This window comes from Ambystoma mexicanum, chromosome 4q (assembly GCF_040938575.1).
Source record: "Ambystoma mexicanum isolate Mex_15411 chromosome 4q, UKY_AmexF1_1, whole genome shotgun sequence".
In the NCBI taxonomy this organism is placed as follows: Eukaryota; Metazoa; Chordata; class Amphibia; order Caudata; family Ambystomatidae; genus Ambystoma; species Ambystoma mexicanum.
The window spans coordinates 624,292,991-624,306,419 of NC_090928.1; the positions used below are offsets into that span (position 1 = coordinate 624,292,991).

At 45.0% G+C, this 13,429-nt stretch overlaps 1 protein-coding gene across 3 annotated transcripts in view; it reads right to left on the minus strand.

Annotated features, from left to right (window-relative positions):
- The window catches only part of CEP68 (centrosomal protein 68), a 277,505-nt gene that overhangs the window by 249,315 nt on the left and 14,761 nt on the right, over positions 1–13,429 (minus strand). Inside the window, exon 1 of one of the 3 annotated variants that reach the window (XM_069608165.1) lies at positions 5,859–6,005. The exons of the other annotated variants lie outside the window; for them this stretch is intronic. The gene's annotated coding sequence lies outside the window, so the exon portion shown is untranslated. Of the gene's footprint in view, positions 1–5,858; positions 6,006–13,429 lie in introns of those variants that run through there. 3 annotated transcript variants of the gene reach the window in all.

Sequence of the window (13,429 nt, forward strand, 5' to 3'; positions counted from 1 at the left end):
CTGCCTGGCGCCCGTAGAGCCCGACCGTTCGGCGCTCCCGGTGCCAGCGGACTCGCGGTGCTTGGCCTTATGTTGGACCCCCGTCGCCGGGGCGTCCTCAAAGGTCTTAGAAGACCGCTCAGATTTCTTCTTCTTCTTCTCGCCGGACGGGCTCTTCCCTTCTAGCCAGTTGGCGAGACGTTGATGGTGGTCCTTCATGGTCCGCTCCGACATGTTGCCGCAAAACGCACAGTCCTTCTCCACGTGCGTCTTGTCCTCATGTAGGCAGTAGAGACAAAAGGAGTGTTCGTCCTCCTTGAAGACGTTCTGCAGCTGGCATCCAGGGCAGACCCTGAACAGCTTTCCGGGCGTCGAGCTTCCCTTCTCCTGGGCCATGACCGGGCCTGAGAAACTTCTGGAGTCCTCCAAAAGCGTAACTCGACGAATCTTCACCCTTGAGGGGCGCAGACGAATCCGACACGGGTCCCCGTTGATCGGATAGAGAGTCGGTGGAGCTTGAGGCTCTTTTGACCTAAAAAACGAAGTTTTTGAGAAAAAACGTGAAAAAAATAGCACTAACGCTCGAGAGCAATAGCACGAGGATCCCAACACATGAACGTGCGGTAAAAATCTGAAGATGGCTGCCAGAGGCGGTGCTTAGGTAGAGGGCAGTCATTGGCTGTGGTCAGTATGACGCAGAGACCAGTTATTGGTTATTACTACGAAAGACAGATCAGAAACGAAACTGATACTGGTTTTTTCTTTACCGAGGATTCCCAGCCTGACGACGGGGAATATTCATGAGCATGTGAATCCATGCCAGACCCCATGCTGGAGAAACACATATGTCCGGGGACAATTGTGGGTTAAGTCTATTGCTTTTCAGCTCCGCTCCGGATAGGTCGTCCCATTACAGATTAATAAAATAACTTTTTACTCCCATTTTACCTTTTATGAAGATTTGTTTCCCACTTGGTTCCCCAGTGTAGTTATGTGACATGTCCCGTTTCTAATACGATATCTTCCTTTAACGCATTGGATGGAACCTACAAAGCTTTCACCCCTAAGGGGTAATTTTTCTTTATCTCCAGGAGAGCTAAGTGTTTATCTTCTTTTGTTTGCTATCTAGGTTCCCAAAGATGGTATGGTTTTAAGTGTTTTAGATGTTTGATTGGACAACAGAGGAGTTTATTACTCCGATGGTTTTTTTCCTAACCTATTAGTATATGAAAACTGGGTTCAGTATTCCCCCCCCCCTCTTTTTTACCAGGTGGTTTTGGGTGCCTGTAAGGAACGCTGGAATTGGCACATCTGCCAGTTGTTTTCTGGCAGCGGATTTGGCTATGCCTTATAAGACCGTTATTCAGACAGCCTAGCCTTGGGCAATACTCTTGCGAACAGCTGATTGATCAAATGAATCAATCCTATTATTTTATTATATTGTCCCTATTGTATTGATCATGTTGTACTAATGAGATGCAAGGGCTTCGAACTTGCATAATATGAGCCTCCTGTCTTGTCATAGAATGGCTAATCCCCCACACTAACGTGAGATGGGGGTTTAGATTCTATTAAAGACAAGGAGGCGATTATTATCCCACCCACCCACGATATATGATATGATATGACAGTTATGACACGCATGTACACAGGTGTTTTAAGAGAGAACATTCTTTGGTTTGTTGTTCTTCCCATCCACCCACCCTTCTTGCTTCTTGTTCTTACAGCTACGAGTTGAGATTCTGATCAGGAGTGTGGCTCACCGTTACAAGTTGTGGAGTGTGTGGTACGAGAGCTTCGATGGATTTGCCTTCATCGTTTATCATCGGATCTGTGCAGTGGACGTCTGGTTCAAGACAGCTACAGAAAGAGGAGTTGGGTTTAGAGTAATGGACTTATATAAGGAAGGGTCCCTGCTCATTGGTCTCCTGCAGGGCATGACCTGTCCTCCATGATGGATTGGGGAGCTCCCTTACATTGACATTGAACTTATTTAGTTCTGTTCTTTATAACTTTTTTGTTTGTAAAAGTTTTTCTTTGCTGCTGTGGTTTCAGAGTAAAGATTGTTATGCATAATCATCGCCTCCTTGTCTTTAATAGAATCTAAACCCCCATCTCACGTTAGCGTGGGGGATTAGCCATTGCAAAGGGGGCCGTTAACCCGACATGCAGCAGATTGACACAAGGGAAAAGAGTCCTGAAGGTGCGTGATATGTTCAGAGAGGGGAAGTCACAGAGCTTAGCATGGCCACAGGGCCGTCACGAGTGCGGTGCAGGGGGGGCAAACTGCCCCGGACTCGCGCTTGCTGGGGGCCTCGTGGCCCCCTCTCCTAAGTGGAAGGCAGCACAGTCTCCCGTGTCCTTTATTCACATGGGGGACTGTGCTGCCCCTGCAATGATTTTGCTTTTTCTTGTGAAGCCGTTTGGCTCCGCAACAAACAGCAGAATAATGGGAGACAGCAGAGCTCAGAAGTGGGCTCTGCTGCCTCCCGTCATTCAGCTGAAAACGTGGACATGCTGAATGACAAGAGAGGACTCTCCTCCTGTCAGCCAGTGTGTTCATGTTGTCAGCGTGATCATGCTGACTGATTTGAGAGGAGTTCTCTTTTGTCAGTCAGTGTGTTCACGTTGCTCAGCATGACCACGCTGACTGATAGGAGAGGACTCCTCTCCTGTCAGCCAGTGTGTTCATGTTGTCAGCGTGATCATGCTGACTGATTTGAGAGGAGTTCTCTCTTGTCAGGCAGCATGTCTACGTGTCGGCTGCGTGGATAATTTTTAAGGGTGCATGGAGGTAAGTGTTTTTTTTATTTTAAATTAAAAGTGTACATGTGTATTTTAATTAAATTAGTATGTGTATGTATGAATGCATGCGTGCATGTTGGTGTTTGTGTCAATGCTGTGTTTGGTTTTATGTATACATGCATGTATGTATGGAGTTGTGTAACTGGTGTATGAATGCATGGGTGAAAGTGTTTTTTGTGAGTGTGTGTTCAGCACCACCCCGAAATGTAGCCGCCCTGGGGGCCTCTTCATTAAGGGGTGGGTTCATGGCATCAGAGGTGCACCTAGGCTAAAATGTCAGGGGGGAAAGGGGACTAACACTTCAAATGTTGGGAGAGGCGCTAACGTCAGAGGTTGTGAGGAAGGGGCAAACTTCCTTGTGTGGGGGCACCGAACATCTTTCCACATTTCGAATGAGACTATTCTGGTGAAGCTTCAATGTTACAAGCAGCTACCTCTTGCCTTCATTTCTGAAATGTCACACTTAAGGACTGCCGTGAGAATGAGATGTCTCATGTCACCACTTCCCTTCTAATCACTCCCCTAGCATGCAAGTGCTAACCCCACATCACAATTTCAATTACCTAAAAATGTATGGATATGAATGCAGGTGCTAACAGTGAAATTACTTCTCATGGCCATGCTAATCCCTATGGCAATTCTCACCCAGTTCCTGCCCTCCCCACCCAAAACACCTTCTCACTGGAACTCTTGAGCTAGCTTTAAACAGTGTTTCCTCAAAGGAGTCTTCTGAGAATTCATGACTTCATTGGAGTTTTAAGCACATAACTGGTGTAATAAAAATGTCTTAATCAGGTCTGCCTTTGGCCACTCAATTTAAAAACACCCTGCGTGTCTTTCACTGAGGTTCTTTTAAAAATAAGCATTGGCAAAGCCAACAGTTTTGGCTTGTGTATAAGTATTAGGCATTTACCAGGCACTGCTATTAGCTGCTCAGGTACCCAACCATTTTGCACTGGCACTATCAATGGCCAGCTAATACCAATACAGAAGTGCCTTTCCCATGCCTACACGAATGCCCAAAATGTTAGCATTGCCAGTGCTCTTTTTGCTTTACCCTTGATGCACAGGACTATGCATCAAGGTTAAAGCAAACATACTACTTGGCTAAATTGGCCCACATTGAATGTAGGCCAATCTAGCCAGCAATAACACTTATGGTACACAGTCAGCCTGGATATACTTTCTGTGGCATGGCATTTTTACTGGCTGGGAGTCCGTACATGGTAATAATGGCATATATTGATTCAGCCTGCATCGACATAATTAGAACAACCAGCATGAATATATTTTTATACTAGCATATCTCGCGTGGAAAGGCGGCATGAAATGTATTGGAAAATGTTCCTATGCACAATTTGTGATTTGCAACTATTGGGAATTTCCATGTGCTTCCATACAAAACCAATTGCAAACTGTATGGATTTCTACCCAATTTTGCAAAGAAAGTGCTGTAAAATGCATACTTTTAACCCAATGTTTCAAACATTTTCTTGGGAGTGAGAACAGCCCTCAAGCAACCCTTGTTTGGTTTGAGCTCCCTCACTGTGCTCTGTTGATCCTGCCTAATTGGCACAAACATTTAAGCCTCTTAAGTTCAGAAATGTACCAGCCTCCACTGTACATCATTTGTCACTGTGTATGATGTGTTTTAATGCGCACACGGGGGCAGGGTGCTCCTTAATGATATGATATGGCATTTATAACGTGCCTGTACACAAGTGTTTCTAGGCGCGAGAAGGCAAGGAGGGAGAAACAAAAGAGTAGGAAAAAACAAAGATCTTACTAGGCCTTGTGTCATTCAGATCGCGCAAGAGCAGGAAGGGGGGAGGGGAGAAGTGCTGAGGGTGGGGTAGGATGCAGAAGTGCAGAACAAAGGAGAAACAAGAGTGCAGCCAACGGGTGGCAAGTGTGGGTACTCATAAGTACAGCCAACGGGTGGAGAATAAGAGCAAGAGCGGGGACTGTAGGGTTACAGACCACAAGTGCAGGGGAGCCAAGAGGCAGTGCGGGATTGCAACAGGACAGGCAGGGACCTGGGCCCGAATTCAGAGCTTTACCAGGTGACCAGCGCATGGATCAGACAGGTGATCAGCAAGAGAGAGGAAGAGAGAAAGCGGAATCAAAGAGATAGGTCTTGAGTTGCTAACAGAACCATAGATGGTTCTCCTCAAGTTTCAGCGAGGCAGGGAGGCTGTTTCCAGAGGGAGGCCCCAGCCGAAGAAAGAGATCTGACCTCAACTCTTTGCTTGGAAAAGTGACTGACCCTCAGAGAATTGGAGGTGGCGCAGTGGAGAGCTCATGCCATCCTATATATATTTATTCATATGATAAAAAAGTTAGTCTGGCATGAACCTTTATTCAGTAGATAAATCTAACTTTGCTGTAGTTGATTTGGAGTTGTATTAATAAACCATATTTGGAATCCTGCACACAAACTCAAGGGTAGATTTCTCGAGTCTCCTGTTTGCAGATGTGCCGCCGCTGGCTGAGTGCAAAAAATTGAAAGGGGGCCTCACCAAATGTTTTGCCCCGGGCCTCACTGCATCTTCTGACAGCCTTGCATGGCCATGGGCACACATAATCAAACCTCTGCAGGCTGTGCGTCCCTTCCTTCTCGCATGCCATGTCCCCTAAATCCATACATGCCAACCCTCAAGATTTAGACGTGAGACTGACGATTTTTCAATTATAAATATTGCTATTTTTACTTTCACCCATCTAAAACTATTCGAACCCCAATACAATCCCATGGAAACATTCCTTTCCCCCTTTTCTGTGTTGAAATCTGACTTGCAGGTGCTCCAGGATGTTGCCATATGTCTGCTATGCCTATGCAATAGTTTAAACTGTATAGATGGCTAGCGCCACCTAATAGCCAAACCGAAAAAGCGCGAAGCAGATTTAAAACTCACCTCTGCGAATTCCCAGGGCTGAGAATTAAACTATACTTTGAAAGCAACTGAAAAACAAACTACCGGTATTTTTTGGTTGACGGTGAAACGGGAACGACAACATCATGCAAGAAGCCCTTTTGTTAAAGGAAATCCAACAGCTCGGTTTGATAAACTTACCACTATTGCATCGGGTCCGGTAACCTGCCTCTGTGGTGGTCGCATTACTGCACTCTTGTTTCACTTGATTAACAAACACGTTGCAACATGCCCGCGCTGACAGGAGGCGTCCTATTGCGCATAGCGACGCTGTTCCGCTCTCGCCCCGGGATGTGTTGCAACAATGCCCGTTCAGGAAGCCTCCTTCCGCAGAAGCCTAGGAGACGTCCTGTAAACAGACTGCGGTTGCGGAGTGATGCTCACACCGCAACAGAAGGTCACTGTCCCAAACGTAACACGCTGTCAGGGGGACACTCTGCCCAAGCGTGGGGAGCTTTGACAAGGTTACCTACCGTTTCACCCTGCAAGGAGTACACACAACACGTGACCAACGCACGGAGCTGGGGAAATTGGGCGTCATCCAACACTGCTCTCAAGTTCCTAGCACATTGGTAGCAACACGTAGAGAGAAGCCTAGTGCCCGTAGCCCAATTACAGCATTTGCACATGCCATGGGGGTATTGCAGGCTGAACGTCCAACTTTTAGACTAAGTGTAGCGTGACCAACTTTCAAATATGTCCCCAACATAGTTTACACAGGGTGGCGGAGCAAAACGCCTCTGTGGTGCCCGCTGCGCACATGTCTGTATAGTGTTATTCGCGCGCCCAACCCACTTCTTTGGTAACATTCGTGCTAGGTGGCATTCTTACAGTCACCGCACTTGTATACAGGGCACTAATCTATGAGATTTCTTTACAGGGCGGGTGCAGCAAAAGACAGGAGCCCCCCGGATTTGCTTATGCATTCGCATCACAATTCAGAAGTGATGTCGCAGACAAGGGCATTACAACACGGGTCATTTTAATCGTTCATACCAGAGGGCATCATGGAAAGGGACATTATAAGAAGGTCCACCAGTGAGCCAAGACAAATAACTTTGCAGTGTGCAATATATGAACAGCACTATTAGAATATATGGAGCAACACACAAACCATGAGTGAGGAGTTGTTTTAAACAGCACAAGCTGCAAAGAAAATCACTTTAGGGACTCTCAATTCTGTCGGACAAGTCACACTACGATTGCATGGTTTCCACTGGATCACACAGTTCGGTTATGTGGACCAGTGGAAAAAGGAATCGAACAGGACACCAGACATGTCAGAACAGCAGCTCCATCAAACTGGAGGAGGAGGAGGAGAAAGTTCAGCTTTAACGCCCATGCAGTCCATGGATTTCTGGATGAGAAGGTCCAAAGGGGAACAGATATATATGGACCTGATTCATTGAAGTGTTTTATAATGGCGCAATCCCATAGGAAAACGTTCTGTGAATCAGGTCCATAGTGACTATGTTCCTATTGATTGCATATTTGGATCAAGCCAACTCCCATCAACAGCTCCTCAAACACATGGCTACGAATAGACTTTGGTACTTCAGGCACTCAGGTATACACATAATAAATACAACTATTAAATGCCTGCTTCACTTGGCTGGATTTACGGAGAATCAGCCGTGTGTGACCACTTGGAAGGAGTTTTTTTATTTTACTTATTTGTAATGCGCCGAAGCCCGCGGGCATCAGGCCGCAAAAGAAAAAAGGACAAAACGGTGTCAAAAAGGAAATCTAGCCTGAATTTACTTAGAAAGATCAACACATTATTTTGCACATGCCACTCACAAAGGGAAAGGATTTTGGCAATTAGACTTGGCTGGCATGTTACAGCTACAGCAGTATACGAATTCTAAATCCATAGTGGTTAACTGACAGAGCTCCTTATTTCACTATTAAGGCCAGACAGCTACTTCGTTCATCAGTTGCTTTAACAATAGGCGTATACAAACCTGCAGAAAGCAATCCTCCTCCTGAATGAGCTCTGAGCACTCTACCCATGACTGTAGTCTGTGTGCTCCTTGGGTCTAGAACCAGAACCTCAGTACTGCCTGGGGTGGAAGAGTGGCAGGCCCAAAACAGTAAATTCTAAGGTTGCATGCGTTTGCTAAAAAGCACCCATCACAAGCATTCTTTATACTTCTAGACATAAAGTTAATCACTCTAGACCAATTAACATTAGTTTATACAAAAACAAATGTACAGTTATATGCTTCTCACAGAACCTATACTAGACAGAGATAGACAATGAGAACTAATGGCTCACATAAGGAAGCTTCATGAAAGAGTTAAAACGGCCATCTATCAAACTCCGAATGTTACACAGAACTGCTGAGACGAGAGGATAACGAGCGGTGTTACTTACTCCTCACCTGAGAGTTTTCGGTGCATGTACATATTGGGTGTGATGGTTTTCTCAGTGAATCTTCCTCATTCAAAAATCACTAGTAACAATTATCAAAGTTTGCCTTGTAGGACCGCTATTAAGGGGCAGTCACGCTCGGATTCCTCCACCACTGTGCCACAACTCCATCTTGTGCAGCATTGTAGAAAATGTCCAGGCACCCAACTCCTATGGTCTGCCTACTGTCAACTGATGTCTCTCTGCGGTCTTCCACATCTCCTTTCCGGCTGTACAAGAGGTACAGAACTGTTGGCAGGTTAACAACAAATTGGGGAGGGAAAATGTATCTTCTTTCAACAGGGACCATCCTATGGAAAAATCTGGATGTCAAGGTTAGGAGATTAAGTTAAACTGGAAAACATGGCAGCAGGCTGGTATCTCGACTTTCAATGACAATCTCCAGTAGGGTGCACTGGATGATTTTTACCATCTTAGATTTAAAAACAAGCCAGAGATCGTGAACACACACGCTAGGGTGTCCTTGTGAACTGGTTTATGGATTTGTCGGTTCTACATACATAGTTGTACCCTCCATCTGTCCTTTGCCAACTTTCCCAGGCCTCACTATTATCAGCCAACTATGTATAGGTTGTTGCTGATGGATGACATATTGGCAAGAGGGGTAGAATAGTTGAGTAGATGTACTAAACTGGGCAACAGATAATATACAAAGCAACACATAATTTACCACCTCTATGGGACAGTGAGTTCCAGGTCTTAAAATCGTGGCAAAAATGGTCGTGTATACAAAATATTGCAGCACAAATGCTGTGGTTTTGCCACCACAATCATGTAAAGGATGCGGGGACACCCCCGCAACTCCCGGACCCATTATGCCATTTAAGGGGAGCGGGGGACACCCCCGCAGCCCCTGCTCTCTTTAAAAATGGTATAATAGGGTACACCTTTACCGGGTCAAACCACGGTTTGCCGCGATTATTTTTTCCCGGCGACATTTTTGCAACGATTTTATTACCTGATACGGGACAGTGCTCATCAAGTAATGGTGCAAACGTCTCCTGGATGATCTGTGCTGGTCTAGTACCAGCACAGATTTAAACATGTTCTAGGTCCTGTGAGAAACAGAGGTGGTAATGAAGCCAATTGACTGGCGCTTGGTTCCCCGTCCCAAGCTCACCTGGGTTTTGTGTCCTGTCGTTGGTACCTTTGGTATGGACTATTTATTTATTCGTATTTTTAAAGCGCACAACAGCCCGTGGGCATCGTGGTGCTGCTACATATGAGACATTAAGCTGGTTACAAAGGTTATTCTGCCCCCGGCTTTGACATGACTTCAAAGGACATTAATTGGGGGTTAGAAGCCGATCTTATGTTGCACCCCACTCGACCAATAGTGGAGAGCAGGATTTCTGAGCTCTAAACACTTGCTGCAAAGGGAAAAAGGTCATGGTAAACCAATCTGCTCTGCCTTTAACTGTTATGTGCAGCTACTACGGTTTAGGCTGCTGTGCAAGTAGCTCTTCCCCGAGTGTACGCCGTTAGGTCTTCCCAGCTGTTTTGGTACTTTTGTCTTCTTGATATGTGGGCCCTCTGTCGAAAAGGGAGACGGAAATGGTTAAACTGGAGGACAAACAATGTATCTATTGTATGTTTGAATTGAGGTCTACTTCTTTGAGCTCCTTACGCTTATGCATCAATTATTGTTGCTAAATAAATTCTGATGGCTCCTTTGGTCACTCATTCTCTAACCTTATGCATTTGGAGGAGGACACCAAGGAGGGCTGGATTATTAAATGTTTCTTTCGAACAAGATGTGCGTCTACTTTGTTACACCATTACCTAACATTATACAGATTTGATATTGGTATACACCTTTATAGGACAAGCCAATTCGAAGTATGATGATCGGGTGTTATCACTGTGTTCTGGCCTCGTCTTTGTACTTTTTTCCTTGATTCATGCGCTCTTTACTTGCTGTTTGAACTGTGAACCGAGTATGTATTTGTAAACCTAGCTAGCATATCAGTACCAGTTTACATTACACTTTGAGAACACCTCATTACCAGTTTCTAGCAAACCCACTTAGGATAATTTGAGAGCTTTGCAGAATACAAGCTGGCAATGATGTGCTAGGACCCCTTGCAATACACAACACACCATCTTCATAGATCAACAATATTACTACCACATTAGCAATGTCACCATTTAATTGGAAGCAAATTCATTATATTCCAAGTGTCGCACCAGAGTATGCAAAAACAGCAATACATTTTAATTCATACAAAACGCATCGTAATTAATTATTCATACAAAAACAGCAAATCACAGAAAATCTAAGGGCATCATGTAAACATTGAGACATAATAAGTATCTGAAAGTGCCACTGCTCTACATTAAAAACCTGGGATGGGTATACCCATAGTGGTGTAGGTGCAGGATGCGTATACCCAGAGTGGTGTAGATGCAATCACCAGGTGGCACACTCCCACCCCATGGATAACTGCTTGACCACAGGCCAACTAGTGTGCAACAAGTCACAAGATGTTGAACAACTTATGTTGAGTTTCACATATATTGATCTGGGCATCAATGAGTCAATACTCCAACATTATTATTGTAGCTCGAATGGTGCCCCCACTAGTTCCAATGACTACTTGATGTTGACGTCTTCCCCAGGGCCAATGCAATCCACACTGTACTCGAGGTATGCGGGTAACCTGTTGCCACCCCTCTGTGTGCTGTTCCATACTTCATACATTCTTTTTGGATTGTTGTTGTCATCACGATTACCATTCCACAAGCATTCGACGACCACATCAAAGTCTCAGCACGCCCAATAATCGTATGTTATCACCCCTAACTTGTTCTTTTTAGATTCTTGTTGTGGTCCTAACTTTATTTCCACATCCATTCTTCGGCCATATCCAAGGGTCCAGGTAGCCCAATAATAGCGTATATTAACCACAAACCTGCTCTTTTAACTTAAAAATACAGAGGATAAGAGCTGCACTCTCCACAGTAACGTTATGCGCGAAGTGAAGTGTATGACCACTTACAGGCACGGAAATAAAGATTTGATGAGCAGCAGCTAAAAGCAGCCGCTCTGTATCAGGCATTCCCAAACAGTTAACGCCACACTAGTATGTCCGCATGGCACCAGTTGTCTGGGGATTCAGAAGTAGCTCCCAGCAGCTGTTGGTGACAAACGAATAAGGCTTTTCTAAGCTACAAGCCAGTTCAATCTCTGCACTTCGCAGATCATTGCCAGTTTGTATTCTGCACAGTTGGCACATCATTGCTAGTTTACAATATGCCCGCTTTGCACATAATTTTCAGTCTCCGTTATGCCCTGCATCATGTCCCATTTCTGTTATGTTCACTTCTCCCATCGTTGCCTGGCCTTAACTACTCTCTCTGCTGTGGGTGCCTGACTGAAAGGAGGCCAACGCTTTCATGGAGATCTAGGGCTTAGACAGGCAGTGAGATTACAGCCAATCGTGAACACAGCCGAAAATACTGTGCTCCATGCAGTGTTTGTTACAGGCTTGCTGGGGTAGCTGAACTGTCAGGTGACTCCAATTACCCAGTAAGCAGAGCATGACATGAGCAGCTTGGTGCACGACTTCCAGTATGTATGTGTGTATACACACACACACGCACACACACGCACACACACCAGCGCACACACACACGCACACACACACACGCATCGGCACTCCGGCTGCGTTTCCAGCAAAATGTTGTATTTCTCCAATTGATCCACAGTCTTAGTGTATTGTGCAATTAAAGTGTCCTTTATTAATTAAAACTGCGTAGACAAGGAGGACAAAGCAGTCTTGAATGCACAAAAAACCACGCGATTCACCCTACTCGGGCTTCGTCTGAAATATATCTATATATGTATATTAAAACCGTAAACAAAACAAAAAACTAAAATAAGCCTAAAACATGAAGAAAAAGACCACTGGCAGAAGATAGAAATAATGACATAGATCTCAGGTTGTGGTGCCGCCTCTGCCAGAATGTATTACTAGGTAGTTCTTTAAAGCAACTGTACATTACCTTTCGTATCTCTGGGGCAATGGGCCACTTTGCATTGGTTTTTGTGCTGAACACTAATTGAATTTGTGATGCTTGTAGTGCCAAAGAAACGTTGGACTAAGGCTGGGTTTCTCCTTCGCACAGCGTCAGGAGTTGAACCTTAGGGAGCACAAGTATAATGCCGGTCTCCTAACCAGTTGTCCCACTGCTATCTGGGGGTTTGTGCAACAAGTACTTCTTCTGCTGCCCATCCAGTATATAGATGTGCTTCCTTCTCGGATCCTGTTCACGGGATGACAATATTGTCCATGAATGTCGCTATATGCAAGTGTATACCTATGGTGGGGATTATTGATAGAATATATGAACCTTTCTTCAAACTCTTTAATGTATACATTAACTACGTTGTGAACTATAGCCACCCCCACTGACGTCCCTTCTGTTTGATGGCAATATTGATCACCGAATATGAAAAGGTTCCCTAGGAATGTCATATGGACAAAGGTTCCCAAAGACAATTTATACAAGACGCAATTCGTTACACCGTACCATGCCACATCATGTCATGGCATTCCCAGTAAGCTCCCAGTTTACACATTTCCAGTCCAAGTCACTGAAAAACCATCAAATTGTAGCCAAATATCATGGAGTGCAAGTAAGTACTGGAGAAGTCTTTCTTGTGCAGCTCAAGCTGAAAAGAAAAGACAGATCCTTCCCACTCACAGAGCACATTGGCATGGAGTGTGATGCAGGTTGGTGCCAACTACATTGCTACAAACATTTCCAAATAGTCAAAGCAAAATAAGTATCTAGAATCGCACAAGGGGGACAGCGGCTTTGCGGTCTTGGTGGCTAAAAAGTGCAGGAAAAGGAGGTACACTTTTTTTCTTTTTTAAGGGGGCTCCTGGTCACACTTTCGGGAGTAAAGCTGTTGAATGCCAGTATGCAGTCTCCAGAGTAACATAGAACTAATCCCTCCATACTGGGGTGGGCACAGGGCTCAGACCTCAGTGAGGTTGAGACCATTAAAGGCCAAGCTTTCCCAGCTCATTTCGGGAGGGTGGTGAAGGGGAAGAACAGGGCAATGGGAGCAGAACTCTCGGCACACAGGGGAGCAATGGTCAGCTGTCTTGATGCAGGTTTATAGACACAATTCGGTCCAGCATTACAGAATGGGCACCACATGCCAGGCACTAATCACCAATGACATATGGCTGTCATGATAAAAAATAATTCACTGATATGAAATCAGCAATGAATCAGAAGTAAGCTAGTTTTAGTTCCAGAAGACTAG